General features: G+C 38.8%; 1 pseudogene across 1 annotated transcript; it reads left to right on the top strand.

Annotated features, from left to right (window-relative positions):
• The first annotated feature begins 13050 nt into the window (after positions 1-13050).
• Positions 13051-17109, top strand: LOC149841023 (inositol-3-phosphate synthase-like; annotated as a pseudogene). Its single transcript, XR_016431626.1, has 10 exons — positions 13051-13365; positions 13598-13666; positions 13779-13914; positions 13999-14246; positions 14339-14565; positions 14673-14788; positions 15488-15670; positions 15950-16138; positions 16237-16299; positions 16766-17109. The product of XR_016431626.1 is annotated as an inositol-3-phosphate synthase-like (transcript).
• Positions 17110-22980: the final 5871 nt, after the last annotated feature.

Below are 22980 nucleotides of genomic sequence, written 5' to 3'. Positions count from 1 at the left end.
GAATCTCACCTTTAAGCAACCTATAGAATTCTCAGGGATTTTAAAAGAATGACATGAAAAGGGATTTTGATGAAAAGGAATGACAATTTAAACATTGTCGGATATACAAATGCAGATTGGGCCGATGACCTAAATGATAGGAGGTCTACGTCTGAATATTGCATGTTTGTTGGGGGCAACCTTGTATCGTGGCGAAGTAAAAAACAGACCGTGGTTGCACGATCTAGCGCTGAAGCCAAATACCGTGCTATGGCTCTCGGAACATGTGAACTGATTTGGATAAAATCTCTACTATCAAATATGAAAATTAACGTGAATGAACCTATGTAGTTAAGGTTCAATAACCAAGCTGCAATTCACATTGGAGCCAATCCTGTGTTTCATGAAAGAACCAAACACATCGAACTCGACTGCCACTTTGTTAAAAAAAAAAATTCAGGCTAAAGTCATCAAAACTCCCTATGTCAAAAGTCAAGATCAACTGACCGATGTTTTCACTAAAGCCTTGGGAAAGGAAAAACATGTCAATATTATAGACAAGTTGGGACAAATTGATATCTGCGCACCAACTTGAGGTGGAGATTGTTGGGATATCCGTTGTTTTTTAAATAAGATTTGTTTCCTTATTTTTAGCCGTCAATTACCTTCTCTTGTGCTTATCCTTGGTTGGTTACTATCTTTAGTTGTATGGTAGTTATCCAGAATGGTTGTGTTTGCCTATTTATTCTATGGTTGTTGTAACCACTGTATGCGTGAATCTATGAGAGAAAATAAGAGTCAGCTCTCATCGTGGATGTAGGCATATGCTGAACCACGTATATCATGCTTTCTTTGTTTCTTGGGTGTTCTGAATATGCGTTAACATTTCACCCCACATTTCTCACCGGTTGATGCCATTCATCTAAAATGTAAATATATGGTATTGAAAGTTCTTGCGGAGCCCATCAAGATCGGGGCTATCTTTTTTTTTTATGATGAGGAACCATAGTCAAGAACTGGGCCACTTAATGGTGAAGATCCCCAAATTTTGAAAATCAAAACAACGGACTTTCGAAAAAGAATTTTGGATTCAAAAACTGGATTTAAGTATAAAATGAGATACAGATATGTGGTTCAGTCTTTAAGTTGTGTGTCTTTTCTCCTTTACCGGTCGAGCATCAGCCGCACAAGGAACTCCAAATCTTAAATATCTAGACCATAACTTATGACACGTTCCAGTGGGCCTGAGTTAGGCTTTGAGGTTTAGGTCGGCTAGGTCAAGTCCAAAAAGACAAATAGAGTAACAAGGAAGTTGGTACCGATAGAGTTTTGTACAATATTCAATTCTCTTAATTTACAACAGATAAAATGCTAAAATTTTAGGAGGAACTTTGGGACACGTGAGTCAAGTTTGAGTAAAATTTTTAAAATTTTGGGATTTGTTGTGTGGGAGAATTTTTTTTGAATTTTTTTAGGATTTTTTAGTGGCAGAGCTTGGGTGCTAACCTCGAGGCGACTAGGTTGAGTAAGGATCTCAACAGGGTATGGGTGCTCTTAGGTTCTAGATTTCAAATGCTGGGTTAGGGAGTACAAGTCCCTATTTATAGATTTTTAGGCAGATACAAATCTTAATCATATGAATTCAAGATTCAGAAATCCAATAATGTCCATGAATGAAGTGACAAGATCTCGAGGCCAACCACGAAGCCCAACACTTCTATGGAGAGTGTACCTATTATCCATTTGCATAAGAATCTGATGCAAACCGGTTTCCCGATTCATGAGAGTCTACGTAACAATATATGATTTACACTATCAACTACGAAAAAGGGTAAGGAATAGGGTTTAAAGAAAAAAAATAGAGAAAGAGGAGAAAGAGAAATCATATTTAGAATAATTAATCAATCAAGCTAATTACAAAAGCCCTCAAAACAATGTATTTATACTTGAAAAGAAAACCCTAGTCCTACAATGAATCTTGGATAGATCCAAAAATCCAAACACAGCTATAATCCAATGTAAACAAATCTAAATTAGATCCAAACGGATCATAAAGCTAGTAATCTTCCAGCTTCTTCTTGCTCTTTTTTTTTTGTATCGACTTGGATCCATCTCTACCCTTGCATCATTCTCCTTGGGTTGAAAAGAGATCGGCTTTGACGAACAAGAGAGATTTGACTCAAAACAACCAAGCATCAAGTTGTAAATATCATCACCACGAATTTCAATAGCATCCTCTCCTTCATCTGCATCATCACTTTTGTCATTTTTCTCCTCTTGCTTTGCAAGATGGACACGCTTGTTAAGGGTAATGCACTGGGAAGAAATATGCCCAATGCCATCACACATAAAGCAACACTGTCCATTTTTTGTTGCACATGCTCGAGCCCAAGTGTTGAATGCAAGACTTGATCCTTCTACTCATGGTGCTTGCTTCTGATCTACCTGTCTTGCGACTTTCTTATCATAGGAACTCGCTCCCTGGGTTTGAGGAGTTTCCTTATACCGAGAGGAGAAATCTAATGTATCACGTCGAGCCTCAACACACTCTTTTTGGGTTTGCTCTATATTAACAACATACTGATATGCTTGATTTACATTAAGAATCATAACATAATCAAATTTCTCAAAAATAGAAGATTTGTGCCCGACAATATACAATGCCACTGTTTGCTCCTCTGATTCAATTACCTGAGTTTTATAAATCAGGTAGTGAAACTCTTTAGTATACTCTTTCACAGATTTGGATCCTTGATGAAGTGCGATGTCTGCTTGTGGACCTGTTGCATATAGTTTGGAGGGACAAACTTTTCTTGCATGAAGTTGCATATCTCTTCCTACGCCTGAACCAGAGGCAAGCCTTGATTGGCTTGACTCTGCTATAACTATGCCCACCATGCTTGCATAAATCTACGTGGCTTCATGGACAACAAAATGGTGTCACATGAAGAAGCGTTCTGTTGCGTACTTCTAGGAAAAGAACTCATCTGGATTCAAGCGACCCCAAAACTCTAGGAAGTCTGCCTTTATTCTGTAGTGGTGCTCTCACTCTTAGGGACTTGTAGGATTTAGACTCATATGTGGGAGGTCCATATCCTAATCAACTCACTTACCTCTAGGCTCTGGACGACGTTCAATATATCTAGTAGGATTCATGAGCCAAACATCATCCTCGTCGTTGACCTCTCCAAACTGATATGTTGCCTCTGTAAGATCATGTTGCCCTTGCTTAACTCCATGTTATGGGGGGTCACAGACCTTGGGTTCTTGTAAGTCCAAAATCTAGGTTTGGGTCATGATGGGATGGTCTGGGTATGAGATTCAATCGAGGATGGGGTTGTATTGGATTTAGGTTTGAGATAGATTAGGTTTATGTTGATTTAGTTTTAGGTTTGGTGTAGGTTCATATTAGGATTTTGAATTGGATTATAGGTTTGATTAGGATCCAGTTGGATCATGGCTGGATCAAGGGTTAGATTATGGATTAGGTTTGGGGTGTGAAAGGTTTTGTTTAGACCTGATCCATTTCTCAAATGGTATTGGGTCTAGCTTTGACCTGACCTAAGTGCAAATTGGGGTTCTGTCTGGGTCGAATAAGGTCCAACTTGAGTTTGGATATGGGAAAATGGGTTGAGACTTGAATGCTGGATCCAAGTCGACGTGTTTGGGATAAAAAATAGGTCCATTCAGGTTGGGTTTTGAGGAGGAACCAGATCCAAAACCCTGAAAAATGGAGTCTAGATCCCATATACAAGTCCCCAGGAACTAGTTCTTGGAACCTGATTCTCATTTGCTGTAGACCGATTTCAAAGAAGAACCAGTTCCCAAAGGAATCAACATCTCCACCCAAACTTGACGGACCAAGTGGGAAAACACCACCCGCATTAGGTTGTGGCATCAGAACCCTCGACCCAACCTGTGGGTGGGGTGTTCCAATGAGGGTAGCGACCAGTGGCCACAACTTTCTTCTGCTGGGGAAGGCCAACGATGGTTCACAGGTCATTCCCCAACCGGTAGTCAAGCAACCAGTTGGTTGTTGACCTACTTGACAAAGAAAGGAAAGGGTGGGCTCCCATGAGGAGACCCCGACTTCTTGTCCAGCCAATCTGGGCACTTCCCGTCGGCTTGGGTCAGGCGACGAAGGGTCACCAGGTCTGGGTTGTCCAATGGTGGGAGCATGGCTGGTCGGGAACAACCCGTATGGGGGTAACCCTAATAGGAAGAAGATCCTGGTGATAGTGTCACTGCCATCAGTTCCCTCAGTCGCTAGGGCCACATCCAGATGGGGAGTCATTGGTAAAACCTGTCGATGATGGCTTAATTAGTGGCTAGTGGATCCTTGCTATTGTGGGGCATTTGCCGATGCGTCGTTGAGGTAAGTACACAGCTTAGGGTTTCCATCGATTAGCCATGCACGAACTCTTTTATATAGTTTCAATATTATCATCATATTTCAACTTAAATAGATCATTGGGTTATGTAGGTGCTTGAATGGGTTCAAGGACATAGCCCAATTGTCTTGAACCTACATAGAATTTGTCTTATTTAACAATGTGAGTGAAAAAAGTTACATAACCCAATCCAAGCATGAATCCATGCAACCAATTTTTCACTTTTTTTCCCTACATGTGAGATCCATGCACAATCCAAGCTAGTGGTCCTCCATATTTTATAAAGCTGGTGGTAGTTCTATAAAATGTAAACCTGGGAACTTAATGAATTAAGTTGGTCGTCTTTTCATGGATCTTAGTCGAACCACATATTTCCTATCTATTGTTCTTATATTTTTCTTCTTTCTATCTCATTTTTTATAGTATCATAGACATAATCAATTTTTTTGCTGCTTAATTTATCTCTCCATCCTCATAAAAATTTTCTTACCATGCAACACTCAATGCAACAAATTTTGTCTCAATCAAGTTATCTTAGTCAAATTATGTAATTTGAAAGACTTGGCTTCACGGCCTAATCGAAAGTCACGATCTTCATGGGTTCATAAATGACACAATTCTATCATCACAACAGTTCAATGTGGCAAGCGATGAAGCTTAAACTTAAAACCCATATTTTGTAGCTTGAAGAAAATCAAATAAGACTTTGATGCAGGGGCAAAACTGAATCCAAGTCGATCCAAAAAGAAGAATAAAGGCAAGAAGAAGCTGAAAGGTTACTAGCTTTGTGATCCATTTGGATCTACTTTAGATTTGTTTACATTGGATTATGATTGTGTTTGGATTTTTGGATCTATCCAAGATCTGTCGTAGGACTACAATTTTCTTTTCAAGTATAAATACATTATTTTGAGGGCTTTTATAATTAATTTGATTGATTAATTATTCTGAACTTGATTTCTCTTTTTCCTCTCTCTTTATTTCTTTGTTTTTCTCTAAACCTTATTTCCTAACCTTTTTTTTGTAGTTAATAGCATAAATCATAGATCATAACTTAGACCCTCAACAACAACAACAACAACAACAACAACAACTACTACTACTACTACTACTATGCCTTCATCCCAAAACAATTGGGGTCGGCGATATGAACCAAAAAAGAAAATCATTCTGGGTCTTCCACATGAATCCTTCTCCTCCAATCATTTTTATCCAATGCCATGTCCTCGGTGAGGTTCAAAGCATTCATATCCTTTCTTATCATCCCCATCCAAGTCTTTCTAGGCCTACCCCAACCTCTTTTAACTAATATATTTTCCCATTTCTCCATCCTTCTAACTGAAGCATCATTAGGCCTTTGTCAAATATGTCCAAACCACCGTAAATGATTCTCTCTCATCTTATTTTCAATGGATGCAACGCCTACCTTCTTACGTATCTCCTCGTTCTGAATCTTATCTTTTATTGTATTTTCACACATCCATCTAAGCATACGCATCTCAGCTACACTCATTTTTTGAATATGACGTCTCTTGGCAGCCCAACATTTTGTACCATATAGTAAATCAGGCCTAATAGTCGTCCTATAAAATTTTCCATTCAACCGCAATGGCATTCTACGATCGCACAACACTCCAGTTGCACTTTTTCATTTCATCCACCCAACCTTTATCCTATGATTTACATCTCCATCAATTTCTCCATACTTTTGAATGATAGATCTCAAATATTTGAAATAATCATCCACCGGTATTTCTTGCTCACCAAGCTTCACTATACTCCCATCACTACTTCGTTGCTTACTAAATTGACATTCCATATATTCAGTCTTACTCTTACTCAACTTAAATCCTCTTGCTTCTAATGTCTGTCTCCATAATTCTAACTTAGCATTAACCCCAGCTCTAGACTCATCAATCAAAATAATATCATCACCAAACAACATATACCACAACACATTTTCTTGAATTGATCTTGTAAGCTCATCCATCACTATAGCAAATAGGAAAGGGCTTAAAGCAGATCTTTGACGTAACCCAACCGTTATAGAAAAATTGGTTGTAACCCCTCCACAAGTGTGAACATTGGTTACTACTCCTTCGTACATATCTTTAATTATACTAATGTACTTGAGAGAAACACCTTTCTTTATCATTGTCCACCAAAGAACATCCCTAGGTACTCTATCGTATACCTTCTCCAAATCAATAAAAACCATATGCAAATCTTTGTTCCTCTCTCTATATCTCTCAATAAGTTGTCTAAGAAGATGTATAGCTTCCATAGTTGATCTTCTAGGCATAAAACCAAATTGATTCTCTGATATCATGACAACCTTTCTCAACCTATACTCAATCACCCTCTCCCAAAGTTTCATAGTATGACTCATGAGTTTTATACCACGATAGTTTGTGCAATCTTGTATATCACCCTTATTCTTATATAGAGGCACCAAAGTACTATTCCTCTACTCATTAGGCATCTTATTTGTCCGCCAAATCTTGTTAAAAAGATTTGTCAACCATTCTAAACCTTTCTCTCCCAAGCATTTTCAAGCCTCGATAGGTATACCATTAGGGCCAACTGCCCTTCTTGATTTCATTTTCTTCGAAGCCTCTGCAATTTCTTTCTTTTGAATCTTGCACATGAAGTCACGATTCATCTCATGAAAAGGAATGGAGAAGTCTCCAAGATCTTGAGCATGGCTTCCATTAAATAGCTTATCAAAATAATCTTTTCATCTCTCTTTAATCTCCTCATCTTTGACTAAAACCCATTGCGTTTCATCTTTGATACATCTAACCATACCTAGATCCTTCGATTTCCTATCTCTCATCTTTTCAAGCCTATAAATATCCTTCTCGCCCTCTTTGGTATCCAACTTGTCATAAACCTCCTTATATACCTTATCCCTCACGTTACAAACTACTTTTTTAGCTTCCTTTTTTGCTATCATATACTTCTTTAAATTCTCATTATCACGACTCTTACTAAGATTTCTATAACACTCTCTTTTAACCTTAATAGCTAATTTGACATCTTCGTTCTACCATGATGTATCCTTACCTAGCGGTGCACCGCCTTTAGACTCACCCAATACCTCCTTAGCCACCTTTCTCATGCCACCCACTATCTTATTCCACATTGATTCTGAATCCTCCTCGAGACATCAATCAACTTCCTTAACTACCTGTTCTACAAACATTCCTTGTTTAGCTCCTTTCAGTACCCACCACTTAATTCTAGGATCTATCCTATGTTTATCCCTTTTGCGGCATTGTCTAATTCTAAGATCTAAAATTAAGACTCTATGTTGTGTAGCTACACTTTCTCCGGGTATAACCTTACAATTGATGCAACAACCCCTATCTCTCTTTCTAAGTAGGAAAAAATCTATCTGACTCGTATTAACCCCACTTTTAAATGTTACTAGGTGAGACTCCCTCTTCCTAAACCAAGTGTTTGCTAAGATCATATCATAAGACAAACCAAAATCTAAAATCCTTTCTCCACTTTCGTTTCTTTCTCCTATACCATAGCCTCCATGGATACTCTCAAATCCATCCCTACTAATGCCTACATGTTCATTAAGGTCACCGTCGATGAAAAGTTTTTCTCCATAAGATATCCCTTGTACTACTCCATCTAAATCTTTCCAAAATTGATGCTTAATGGAATCATCTAAACTTACTTGATGTGCATAAATACTAATAATATTAATAATATCCGTACCTAATACTAATTTAATAAGTAAAATCCTATCACCCTTCCTACGGACTTCAACTACATTATCTATAAACTCACGACTAATAACAATCCCTACTCCATTTCTATTCTTATTTATTCTTGTATACCTAATCTTATATCCCCAAGGTTCTATCACTTTTGCTTTCTCAATCTACCAATTTGGTCTCTTGTAGACATAAAATATCAATCTTTCTCCTACACATAACATCTACTAACTCTACCAACTTACTAGTTAAAGACCCTATGTTCCAACTGGCTAACCTAATTTTATGGTCTTGAACTATCTTCTTTACCCCCACCCATCCAACAAAGTGAGGGAACCCTTGCCTATTTGACACCACACCCGGTCGCCGGTGTGACGCGTCGCTTCTAGGCGATAACCTAGCAACCCTTGCCCATTTATCATTGTCTCCGGGCCTATAGAGTACAGTGTGTCGCTCAGTAGGGGACACCCCAACGAAATTCTCATATTGGTTCATATTCATAGGGTATGACTAAGTTTTTATGCTGGCTGGCACTGGCCTACCGCAACCCTCTTCCTTTATTGGGGCTTGGGACCGACAGTGTATAACTAAACAGTTATACACAACCGGAGTTATAACGTAGACCCTCACAAATTGAAAAATTGGTTTGCATCAATTGGTATCAGAGCAACACCCTGATAAATTGTTTGTGATGCAGCCCAACTTAAAAAGTGAATAGGGAGAAGCCATTAAAGAGTGTGTGGATCGTGCAGAGACCGATGTGCGCGATGTAAAATAGCAAATCAACAAGATGAGGGAAGATATCATATCATTGGTAGAGATGTTCAAAGCCGAATTTAGCATCTTGCAGACAGACACTGTGATGAGGATCGTGGGTTCCCCGTCAAGCAACAAAGATGTTCTTATCTAATCTCCTCAGTTTTGATCCCGTTTTATGGGGAATACAGATACTAAACCTGTGGTGTGTGATGCAGATCGGGGCAGGGTGACATCAAGATCCAGGGTTTCTTAAGGCTTCATTAGACATTTTGTTTACAAACTCAATTTATCTAGTATTGCTTTACTAAGCAGTACTATTTGTAATAAATAGCTCATTTTGGTTTGTTTAAATGAAAAATTTTGGTAGACAATGAGTGATTGGCCATATTCCTATGACCTACCTGGTGTCTTATAAAATCAATGACTAATGATCATCTATTTTTACTGCTAAAGTCTTTTGTAAATTTCACTATAAAGAAAAAAATAATCTATGAAATTTGGATAAATTATTGTTTTAGGAAATCTCGGGCGTTACAGTAAGCTTAGATACATCACCCTTTGCCATGGAGTCTGACTGGAGATTCGAGGAATAATCCTGACCATGAACATGTACGTACTACTAATTAAGGGTGTAGATGTGGTACTTGGGATACAATAGACAAAATCCTTGGGTTTTGTCCGGTGAAACATTAAGGATATGTCTATGGAGTTAGAGTACAGAGGATGTCAGGATGAGATCCGAGCCTCCCACTAATCACCCTTGACTATGGTTGAGTCTAAACAGCTGGCCAAGGTGGTTTGAGAGTGCGTGTCATAGATGTTCCTAATGATGGCGGTAGAGTGGGTACCCATGACCCCTAAAGAGACCTGGATGGACTTGGAGGCCTTGTTACTCGAGTTTGGCATAATGTTTAGTGTTTGGCATTCTAAAAGGCCTTATGCCCTCTCTGTCTCATGACCATGTGATCTCTATCGAGCCTAAGACCAAGTCGGCTAACGTACAACCCTATCAGTATGCATATACTTTGAAACTGGAGATTAATTGGTTGGTGAAGGAGATGCTTGTGTATGTTATTATACATGCCAACAAGAGTATGTATTCTTCTTCGATTCTGCATCGATTATCGGACCCTTAATCAAATTACAATTAAGGACAAGTATCCTATTTTGGTAATTAATAAGTTACTAGACAAGCTTCATAGGGAACATTTCTCGAAGTTGGATCTCTGATGTAGCTACCACCAGGTCCACATTGCCCCAGACGATGTCCAGAAGACTGTGTTTCGAACACATGATGGCCCCTATGAGTTTCTAGTGATGCCTTTTAGTCTCACCAACTCTTCAGTTATGTTTCAGAGCCTCATGAATGATGTCTTTCGACCCTACCTTCAATGCTTCATACTGGTCTTTTTCGATGGCATCCTAATTTATAGCTCCTTGTGGGAAGACCATATGTGACATTTATGGATTACCCTGGAGACCCTAATTTGGAATCAATTGTATGCTAAGCGGGCCAAGTGTAGCTTTGTTCAGGCTCATGTCCGCTATTTAGGACACGTTATCTCAAAACAAGTTAAGGAGGTGGACCTCATGAAAGTCGAGGCTATGCAGAACTTGCTGGTGCCCCAGTTTCTCAATGTACTGCAGAGATTTCTCGGTCTTACCAGATACTATCAGAAGTTTGTTGAGGGATATGCTCAAATTACCCACCCCATGAACCCCTGCTGAAGAAGGATGCTTTCGGCTGGAGCCCTAAGGCGATTGTAGCCTTCGAGTCCTTGAAGGAGGCCATGACTCGGGTGCTCATGTTGGCTTTATTGGATTTCATGAAAACTTTTATGATTGAGACCGACTCATTCGGGCTAGGTATAGAGGTTGTTCTCACGCAAAAAGAACACCCCTAGCCTATTTCAGCAAAGTAATTACAGTTGGAAAGCGAGGCCTATCCATATATGAGAAGGAGATCATGCCCATCATCCTGGCCATAGACAAATGACAATCATATTTTAAGGACTGACATTTTATAATCACGACAGACCATAGAAGTCTCAAGTTCATGCTTGAACAGGAGGTGAGTACTCTCACCTAATGGAAGTGGGTCTTGAAGCTCTTAGGATACGACTTTGAGATCCAATACTGTAAGGGGGGCAATAACCAGGTGGCTGACGCTCTATCGCAGTGGGGAGAAGAGGACGAGTTGATGTGTCTCAACATGTTTGAAGTTACTTTCCCATTCTTGGATGATCTCCAGCAAGAGTATCTGGTGTATGACTTCCTCTCTTCAATCATGGCACAAATTCAGAGAGAGGAGGCTCATGGGTTTGAAATTCAAGGGAATTTGGTGATGCACCATGGATGGATGATAGTTCGTTCCGGATCTAGTCTTATGGCCCTTCTCATAGACCAGTACCACACAACTTCAACCATGGGGTACGAAGGAGTTCATTGAACTTATCAAAGATTAAGCAGGGAGCTCGTGTAGAAGGGTTTACCCAGACCGTGTTTGGTCACATGAACATGGCGAGACAAAGAGTAGAGCTCTCTATCTTGACATGTAGTACAAACCATCTTTGTCTAGGTGAAACCCATACCAAGTCCGATTCAGAAACAAGATGAGACAAAGATCAGATATAATACTCGATAATTTTTTGAAAATTTTGATCAAATATAAATATCGAATATAATGAATATTATTGATGACCCATTTTATGGTTTTCGAATGCATGGTTTCAACCACATCAAAAATTTGAAAATAACACAAGTGATTTCATGAAAAACAGAGCTCGAATGCTCTCGAAACTCACCCAACAAGTTCAAGGGTAAATGGTTATTTTGTGAACATCGCAGGGATATTTATAATGAGAGGGTCATAATTATCCATGACCTGGTTGACCAAGCTCAATCAATTATTAAAATTTTATGCTTTTATAAAAAAATATTATTGAAAGTTTTGATTTTTGGTTTTAAAATGGAATTAAGAGAAATACCTAGGAAGTTAGTTGATAAAAAGAGTAAAAAGTAACTAAGCTAAGCTAACTATCCTAACTGATGATGCATATATGGATCTAAGTCTTATCCAAGATCCATATCCATCTCTTCACCTTCAAGAGGCTTTGTGAATTTCACAAGTATTGAATTTAATCCAACACTTGTGAAAATAAAACATCACACGTTTTAAATTTAGACCAGTCCCCAACCACGGTGACTTAGGAGACAATGACTTCTTTGTGTTGAAGGTTCTGCTATGTACACTAATGGTAGTACAGTAAAACTTTGTCCAAAAAAATGACTGTCTTGGCGAAGAGTTCTTGACCTTTGTGTTGGTGTAACCAAGTGTTCTTCGGGTTAATAAAAGAATTAAAATATCAGTGTTTGAAAATATACTCACATGTAGACCGACGAATGTATAGCGGCTCGAGGCACAAGTGACTCATGAAAACAATAATTAATATTGAAACAAGTAATTATGTTTGCATTATGTAGAAAGTAAAAAAATAACTTAAATAGAGAAAGTAATTAAAAGAGTTCCTGCATTTAGGTTGTGCATGTGTTATTGTTCTCCCTTTTGAGTTAGAGGTTGAGTCGAGTTAGGTTTCATAGTGAGTTGGGTGTTGGACTCATGATGAACTGTGAACTTGGCTCATTGACCTGGCCATGTTTGCTATTGCAAGATGAGGTAGACTCTTACTTACTTTCCCTTTTTTAGGCATCCATGGATAAGCATGCTTTGGACGCCACTGACGGCTCCTCTGCGTTCGGTGTTTGTTTAAAAATTTGTGAAAGTAGGTTTTTCGTCTCGCACGACGCGGACACGCTATCGAACGTACCTAAGGGTCCTTGACTCGGTCCTTTGTTAGGCAGAGCCGCACCACCTGAGAAGGCAAAAATGGGGTTCCCCATGTGGGCCCAATTAACACGTTTCAGCTATGGCCCGTCCAAACCAGCCAAGATGGTGGCATGTGGCTGGTACGTGTTATAGATGGAATCTCTCTGTGGTTCATGGCTGGGTTTATGGGGAGGATATCCATACGACAAGTCTCCAATAAGATGTTAACACGTATAATTCCTGCTTCTTTCCCCATCCCCTGTATAAGTCGATAGATCGGCACTCGGCAGGGAAGGGAGTGCTCAAGCCGTTAGAGAGAGAGAGGGAGAGGAGTTGGGTAGTGAAAGAAACGGTTTTTCTTTCTTTTCCTGTGTTTTCCGTTGCATTTTCTAGAGAGGGAAAGAAGGGTTGGTGTGTTTTATTTGGCTTAGGATCACTCTAGAGGAACAAAGACGAAGAGCAAGATAGAGAGAGAAGATCAGGAAAAAGTAGAGATGTTTGTCGAGAGCTTTCGTGTGGAGAGCCCCAATGTGAGATACACGGAGGAGGGGATCGAATCGATCTACAAGTACGAGACCACGGAGCTGGTGCATGAGATTAGTGATGGAAGTTACCAATGGATCGTCAAGCCCAAAGTTGTCAAATATGAATTCAAAACCAGCACTCGTGGCTTGGGTCTGTCTCTCTAACTAATCCACAAAACGTTTCATCTTGCATGGCTCACATCTCTATGCCTTGCTATTGAAGAATACTTTTTCATTTCCTGTAATCTTTGGTTGGTATATTATAATCTTCACAAGGATTTAGATAAGCAATGATTAGTAATCTTCGATCGTTACGGTAATATTTATGTTTTCATGTAATAAGAAATAAGAATGGTTGATGTTTAAGCTTTTTGTGGTTCCTTGTAGGGTAATGCTTGTGGGTTGGTGTGGGAACAACGGTTCTACCCTTACAGCCGGTGTCATAGCTAATGGAGAGTGAGTTTTCCTGTTTACCATTGTTTCCCTATTGTTTTATTTTCCCATTTCTTTTGATACATGTATGTGGATTTATGTCATATCTAACGTGAAAATGAATGATATATTGTAGGGGGATTTCTTGGGCTACCAAGGACAAGATACAGCGGGCAAACTATTTTGGGTCTCTAACACAAGCATCAACTATTAGGGTGGGATCGTTTAATGGTGAAGAGATTTATGCACCATTTAAGAGCCTTCTCCCTATGGTAAATTGATGCTTTTGTTGGGTTCATTGGAACAAGCTAAAGCCTGTCAATGTTGTACTCATAGTAGTGCTAATTTATTTGTAGGTTAATCCCGATGATATTATTTTTGGGGGGTGGGACATAAACAACATGAACCTGGCAGATGCCATGGGTAGAGCAAGGGTCCTAGACATTGATCTGCAGAAGCAGTTGAGGCCTATCATGGAATCCATGGTCCCCTTGCCTGGGATCTACGATCCTGATTTCATTGCCGCGAACCAGGGCTCGCGCGCAAACAATGTGATCAAGGGGACCAAGAAGCAACAGGTTGATCAGATCATCAAGGACATAAGGTAATAACCATTAGTTCTATGTGCATGCACTCTTGGTGCATCGACTTGCAATGTTCTCTGATTGTTTGTTCACCTCTGTATTTTGTTCGTAGGGAGTTTAAGGAGAGGACCAAGGTAGATAAGGTGGTTGTTTTGTGGACAGCAAACACTGAGAGATATAGTGATGTGATAGTGGGGTTCAATGACACCATGTAGAATCTTATCTCTTCTCTTGAAAGGAATGAGCATGAGATCTCTCCATCGACATTGTATGCCATTGCATGTGTGCTGGAAAACGTCCCTTTCCTTAATGGGAGCCCACAAAATACTTTTGTGCCAGGTTGGAACTTTAACATAAGCTTGGACTCCTATAAATATTGAGTCAATAAGGGATGTATGAATGCAATATGATGTGATATTGTGTCCTTTGATTGTTTTTTGTTCTAGGATTGATTGATTTGGCTGTAAGGAGGAACAGTATAATTGGTGGTGATGATTTCAAGAGTGGCCAAACCAAGATGGAGTCTGTGTTGGTTGATTTCCTTGTGGGTGCGGGTATCAAGGTCAAGACTGCAACTCTTTTGTCCTCCTAGCCTTTGCCCCATTCTTTAAGATATTATTTTTTTTGTTTTCTTCATATCTACTCTTTAAATTGGTAGTGAAAATGTTTGATGTCATCTTCATCTTGTCTGGAATATGATATAATATTGCAAACATGCAGACTTGCACAGCTACTAGGAATATGGAGTTTCCTTTGCTTTTTCTAATTTTTTACTACTAGTAACTGGACACCCAAAAGTATATGTTGGATCAGTGGACACCCTAAAGCATGTGGAAATTTAGAAGGCTGTTTGATACCATAGAAAACTTTCAAAACGTTCTAGGATTGTGTAGATTTTTATCTGCTTCTTCACTAACAGCAGTAATAAAAAAATTGTGGAATCTCTGAATTTGGTGGCATCCAAACGCAGCATTTGTTGCTTTCTTTGTCTTTGTTTCTCCTTCCACTTGGTTTTCTTTTGTTGATCCGTAAGCCATTTTATAGAATTTCTTGTGGTTGCAGCAGTCAATTGTGATGCCAAAATTCCATAAATAAGTGTTTGGTCAGATGTTCTCTGTGAATCTATTAAAATCCCAATTTATTTAGGGTGCCAGTTAGATTCTGGAGGTTTAAAATCTGGAAATTACAGATCATCGATCTTTTTACTGATAGTTTCGAGAAAAATACATTGTGACGTATACCTATTATTGAAAACTTGCAGTTGCAGCCAACATCTATTGTGAGCTACAATCACTTGGGAAACAATGATGGCATGAACCTCTCTGCACTGCAGACCTTCCGGTCAAAGGAGATCTCTAAAAGCAATGTGGTGGATGACATGGTCTCAAGCAATGGCATCCTGTATGAGCTAGGGGAGCAACCTGATCATGTCATTGTCATCAAGGTTTAAGACTGCACTCCATTCTTGATATGGACAAGTTTGTAGTTCATTTTGCTGGGAACAAATATACCTGAATGCTAGTTATCATACTTTGAATGTGCTCCAAGCGAATATATTGGTCAAGTTATTTTTACAATATCAGTCTTGATGTGATGATTACATTTGCCATTCTTCCTGTGTACATTACATGATAAGTACATGTTTCCATAATAGTATTCTACCTTGATGTTCTTGGGTACATCTGATTCTATAATTCCCTAACTGGTATCTTGATGTTTTCAGTATGTGCCATACGTTGGTGACAGCAAGAGGGCCATGGATGAGTACACATCTGAAATATTCATGGGTGGGAAGAGCACAATTGTATTGCACAACACTTGTGAGGACTCTTTGTTAGCTGCACCCATCATCTTGGACCTGGTCCTGCTGGCTGAGCTGAGCTCTAGGATCCAACTCAAAGCTGAAGGAGAGGTACAAGGGATAGACCTAAGCTGTCATTGGTTCATTTTGATGGGTTGATTTTCCTGATTTTGATCTTCATTTATCATTTCTTGAATTGGGTTTTGCAGGATAAATTTCACCCATTCCATCCAGTGGCTACCATCCTGAGCTATTTGACCAAGGCACCATTGGTATAAGTCACTCTCACAGGCCCTTAATTCATGGGAAAGGATACTATGGATTTCCTGCTAGTGGAAATTATCTTCCGAAATTCTGTGCTGATGCCATTCAAGACCCAGAATGTTTTTGAGGCTTGAGAATTTCCTTGATTTTTGGGTGTTTCTTCCATGGAATTTTGGATTTTTAATGGCATATATACCCAACCTAAATGTGATAGGTATAAACAAATTAGCCCTGATTTCTATGCTTAATGCTTCACATGAAGTAGAATTGAACACTTTCCAAAACTATTTGCTTTATATACTTACAAAGTGGACCTTTGTTGTATCCAACTGGCTTATTTAGCTTATTGTTAGTCCAAAATAGATTTGTCCTCTTTGTATGCTAATCCCATAGTCCCTTGTAATATTCATGCATAGTGATACTGCTAGGCAATTGTGCTAATCGTTGGTTGGTTGGTGGTGGTGTTTTTAACAGGTTCCTCCGGGCACTCCTGTGGTGAATGCACTGTCAAAACAGAGGGCTATGCTGGAGAACATACTGAGGGCGTGTGTTGGGCTGGCTCCTGAAAATAACATGATTTTGGAGTACAAATGAAAGGCTGGGAGACATTGTTTCTCCAACGGAGGTCTTGATGGTCTTATTTTCTGGTTCTCTTTTCTTTTAGCCTTTCCTACATTGAAAGAAATGAAATCCCCAATGTGGTGCAACAGGAAACAGAAAATCAAGTGCCGCCATGATTCTCTTTTAGGGAGGTACCATGAGCTACCATGTGTTTTGAGTGAAGGCTTTCAATGTCATTGGTAGTATATGGAAGAAAATGTATCCCACGGTTAGGGGTGGCTCACATTTACTGTTGCTCTCCATTTCTTTTACTCCCTATTTTCTTCCATTTGAATGTTGCCCAATTTGAGGCACATTCACCATTTTTGCAAAGTGTATTGTTTGGTAGGTTCCTGTGGAAATACTGGATTTCCTGGATTTGAGGCCTTCACCTTAAGGTGGTCTTTGGGTGTACTCATGTATGCAGAAATTTGGGATGAGTTAGGACCGGACTTATCCTAGCCTTTTGGATAAGTGAGTGCAACCAAGGGAAACTGCTTTCCTTTCCTTTGAAATGAACATTCTAAGGATAAAAACCTGATTTTTTCCATCATTGTCACTTCGGGTAATGTAAGAGAAAGTCCCGTCAATGAACATCAATCCCAACTAGATATTGTTGTTGATGAGGATATACAACAACAGCAGGATACAAAGGCTCATTTTGAATCATTTGTAGCACCTGTATGGAGGTCCACTAGAATCAAAAAATCTGCTATCCATTCGGACTATGTGGTGTATTTACAAGAGTCAAATGATTTCATAAACATTGATAAAGATCCTTTCGTATTTGCAAAAGTCATTGAAAGTGAAAGATCAACACATTGGATTAATGTCATGAAAGAAGAACTTGACTTTATGGCAAAGAACCAAGTGTGAGATCTTGTACCTTGACTTGATGGAGTTAGACCTATTGGTTGTAAATGGGTTTATAAGACTAAAACAGACTCTAAAGGTCATGTGGAGAGGTACAAGGCTAGGCTTGTTGCAAAAGGTTTCACACAGATAGAGGACATTGATTATAATGAGACTTTTTCTTATGTCTCAATTAAGAAATCATTGAGGATAATCATGGCCCTCGTAGCTCAATTTGATTTAGAGCTACATCAGATGAATGTGAAAACTGCCTTCCTGAATGGGGATCTGGATGAGGAGGTATACATCTTGGTTTCAGTATAGATGACTCGAATAACTTAGTTTGCAAATTGAATAAGTCAATTTATGGACTTAAACAGGCCTCCCGCCAGTGGTATAAGAAGTTCAATCAGGTAATTATGAACTTTGGATTCACTGAAAACATTGTTGATCAGTGTATTTACATTAAGACTAGTGAGAGTAAGTTCATAATGTTGGTTTTATATGTTGACGATATTCTTCTTGCAACTAGTGATTTGAGTCTACTAGAAACAAAAGATTTTCTGTCCTCTCATTTTGATATGAAGGACATAGGTGAGACTACTTATGTCCTTGGAATCGAGATTCGTCGTAACAGAACTAAGGGTGTCTTTGGTCTCTCTCAGAAATCCTATATCCTTAAGTTTTTTAAAAGATATGAGATGAAAAATTATTTTTCTGGTTCGGCACCCATAGTGAAAGGGGATAAATTGAGCTTAAAGGACTGTCCTCAGGATGATATTGCGAAGGCTCAGATGGATGTTGTCCCATATGCTTCTGCAGTTGGGAGTTTGCAGTACGCGCAAACCTGCACTCGACTTGATATAACATTTGCTGTGAGAATGCTTGGTAGATATCAGTCAAATCCAAGCATTGCGCACTAGAAGGCAGCGAAGAAGGTCATGCACTATTTACAAAGAACAAAAGACTATATGTTGAATTACCAGAAAGCTGACCACCTAGAGGTTGTTGGATACTCTGATGCGGACTTAAGATGGTGTATTGACAGTAAAAAATCCACTACTGGATACATTTTCCTTCTAGCAGGTGTTGTCTCATGGAGAAGTGAAAAACAGTCTACCATTGCTGCTCATAGCATGAAGGCAGAATTTATTACTCTATACGAGACTTCGTCACAGGCCATTTGGATAAAAAACTTCATTATGGGTTTTGGTATAGTGGACTTTATTGAGAGACCACTAAAGATCCTTTGTGATAATGAAGCAGTCGTGTCCTTTTCAAATAACAACAAGAGCTCAACATCGTGTCGACACATGGAGTTAAAATATTTTGTTGTTAAAGAAAGGACTGAGAATCATCTGGTATGTATTGATACAGTTGGGACGAAGGAAATGACTGCGGATTCCCTTACTAAATAGCTAGCACCGGGATTGTATTTCCAACATGTAAAGGGATAGGTCTTTTTTATTCCTTCTGATGTATGATAATACATTATGTGATCACATCTGTGTTTATGTTTTTGATTATCTAAGGTTTTGTGTTATTGTTGATTTTGCATAAAAAATCTCTCATATGGGTTAAAGAGAATAGTAGAATAACAATATTAAATGACCAATAGAATATGTAAGAGATCAACCTATTCAAAAGATTAATTTCAACATGCTTAAGCACTGAAAGTGAATTGTAGTGTAGTACATGAGAATATAACATTTCATAAAGGAATGTTCATCTTCATGACTCATTTGATTCATCATTGTGATAAAGGGTAGCATGTGAATCCACATGAAGAATTAAATCGAGATAACGATATAAACCTCGATTTAGTGCACTTTTAGTGTCAATGGGTCAAGTGGAAGAATGTTGGACATTTGGATTGGATTCAACCCATTGGGTGACCCGGTTTGACATTAAAAGGTAGTGGGTGTAATGGTGGATTGATGGCATTTAATGTCATGAATGAGGGTTATGTGAATGTAGAGTGTCTACATTCACTGTACAATCTTCCCTTCCTCCATTATGTATATAGTGTAGGCAGGCTGCAATGGATGATGAAAAGCCATTGCATTGCCTTAACCTAGCCTACGTAAATCTCCATTGGGTTCAGGGTCCTGCTCACCGATGACTTTTTGGCTTGGACTCATCGTGGGCGTCGTTCGGCTGAGGAGAATGCCGAGTTCTCTACATGCAGTTGCGAATCATGGCGAGTTCAGGTATGCTTCCTGCGTTTTGTTTTACAGAATACGCCATCACCCTGGTCTTGTTGAGAGTGATCCCAAAGCTACCGCCCTTCTCGAGAACACCACAGAGACAAAGCGGGTTCTGCTGCAGCACTGTCTTCAGCCCAGCACAGCACAATGCGTCGGGCTTAACCACTGTGCTGCCATTCGTCACATAGTCCATGCATGATAACATGCTCGCGACGTGCAGGCGACGCAACACCCTCCGCCACCGATGCCACCAATCCCACCAACAACAACATGGCCATCATGGCCCTGGTGCTACCCATCTCTCTCAAAATCCAAGTGTTAAGATATGCCTAAGAGATTTTTTTTTAACAGAATACAGCATAAGCAGGATAGAAATATAGAGGAATAAAGGCAGGGACTAGAGAGAGAAACAGAGTTTAAATATAGGCAAAGTGCAGAAGGTTAAGAAGATATACATGGAAAGGAATAATGATATACAGACGAAAATAAATCATCTTAAAAAGCTTACATCTCAGTTGGTGGGGAGTTTGAGACGTGTCCTTCACCCTATTTTGTTACAGTAGGTCACACGTTCACCATGGCATGGTTCATGGCTTGAGAGACTAGGTCCGAGCCAATGGGCCTGGGGTGTTGACTCTGCCACTGGCTTGACTCGCTCGATGAGATTAAACTGAGCTGAGACTTGGATGAGACTGCCCACAAAGGCTCCACCTTCCTGGCCATCCGATTTAGGACGCCCATGGTTAAAAAACTACGGAGGGTGTCTCTTGTTGTAAGGACGAAACTGGGTGTAGGCAGGAAGAGACCTCAACGATTTTACCAATTAAAGGCCGACCCATACGGTGGGTGATCTAGATTTTTACCCTTTGCCTCGGTAAAAAAGAAGAGAGAGACTTGGTTGAGGTCCAGATCAGTTACAGTAGCCTTTCCTGGGTCTCATCGGCAAGCCGGTAGACGATTCACACGGCAGGGTTAGTGGGTGTTTCATGCCATGCAATTAAGTTTGATCGGTTCGTATGCTCGGGTCGTTCTAGAACCAGATTGGATTCGACTAGAAAGTTCAAATTTTTTTTCAACTGGGACATTTATGTGTGCTGGATTTTTTATTTTTATTCAATAAAAACCAGTTTTTTTAATATTTTAACATTAAAATGTTTTTTTTATGCAAAGAGAAAATGAAGGTGTGTCGCTAAAGAACACCTCTAAAAGTGTTCCAAATGATAAATTTTACTAGTCCACGGGAATAGTCTAAAATCTAAGGAAAATTAAATAGACAGAACGACAACATATATATATATATATATAGAAAAGTGAAATATATATGTAAACCAGTAAAATATATAAAACTAGTATGAATCGAGATTTTCATAGGTTTGTGCAAATCTAACCCGGCAGATGCATTTTGTTTGGAATTGATTATTGGATCATCGTAATCCGATCAAGAAATGTGATTTGTTATGCTTGAATATTTAGGAATATTTTGAGTAATTGATTTTCAAGCTTTAAAATATCCTTCTTATACATCATAATCAGATGATGTAAGAGTTTGTTTATATGAAACCAAATATATAAATCACATCCGTACGGTAAAATTTAAAAATAAATAAAAAAAGCTATGAAAATCTCAATGCGTACCATTTTAGATATTTCTCTGGTTTACATATTTCATTTACTCGTGTATATGTATATATATATATATATATATATATTGATTTATTACGATTATGAAATCTCCCTTACGATGTTTTAAATTTCAGATCTCTATATATCTCAAACAAAATCTGAGATTTCTTAACAGGTACTCGGAATCGCAACAATTTCAGTAAAATAAAAAAAACAAGTGGAACAATAAAAAAATCTATAAACATATGTATCCTGCTCTCACATCACAAGAATTCTTTATTAATACAATTCAACAATGAACAGAAAATTTAACCCAGAGACATCGGAAAATTACAATTTCCATTAACGTCACTTCCAAACTAATAAACACTGTTATATACAATTCAGAGGGCGTTAGACTGAACTGCAATGGGTTGGTCTGAACGTCTGTTGCATTTAAGCAATCAATCTCCAGTGAATATCAGAAGTAACAGGTATTCTAAACAGCATGAGTTACAACAATTTTTTTAAAAAATGCAGTTGATGAACAGGGCACAGAACAATCGACAGTCTCTTCAGGTTGGGGCAGCAACGTCAGCCCAGCAACAGAAACGAAAATGTGCGGAAGTATCAGGTTGCAGTTTATGCGCCAAACAAGAGTTTAACGAAAGAAAAAAATACAACCTTTGAGTGTTGTTCGGTTGGCTCCAGAAAACAGAAACATTCTCACACACAAAATTCAGCCACAGTAGTGATTAAATTTTTTTGTAACGATTACGAAGATACAGAATTTGTGTCTGTTGTTGACAGAATGGTAAGCCACAGTCTAACACAAATCAATATGACAGAGACACGAGCAACATAGAGAAGAAAAATTGTTAATGGTAAATGTTTATCAAATGTTAACAACAGAAATTGATGCAACTCCGCAACTCTATGTTGTTTACCATAAAGATGAATTTCATTGTAAACCAGGGTAAGACAGGATTGGTGCTAAAAACAGAAATAAACACCTTAGGGCTAAATGCTTTAAAACAGGATTCCTGTAATTTTAAGTAACACAACAATTCAATAATCAACGCCTGAAGGATACAGCTTAAACCGGAGTTAACAGGGCATTACCGAACAAGTGAGTGCAGATTCATATGGGCGTTCCAAACGTTTTCCAGTGCATGTTCAGAATTATGACAAACAAAAAATAAAAATGCACAATTTTCCTGTCCTAAGCAAACTCTAAAATGAACGGTTTCACGGTATAGGAGATTATAATCATTCAAAAGAATAATCCAAGCCTTAAGGTTAACAACATATTCTAGATTGATTTCAAATCCCATAAACCATAAATATTTCGATCCAGAAAAATCGTTAAGAGCTCTTAATAATAAGTTTAGCACAAATCATTCTTCACAAGACCAAATACAGTTGCAG

Source organism: Nuphar pumila, chromosome 4 (genome assembly GCF_984573655.1).
Source record: "Nuphar pumila chromosome 4, dmNupPumi1.hap1.1, whole genome shotgun sequence".
NCBI lineage: Eukaryota > Viridiplantae > Streptophyta > Magnoliopsida > Nymphaeales > Nymphaeaceae > Nuphar > Nuphar pumila.
This window is presented reverse-complemented; position numbering and strand designations above follow the sequence as displayed.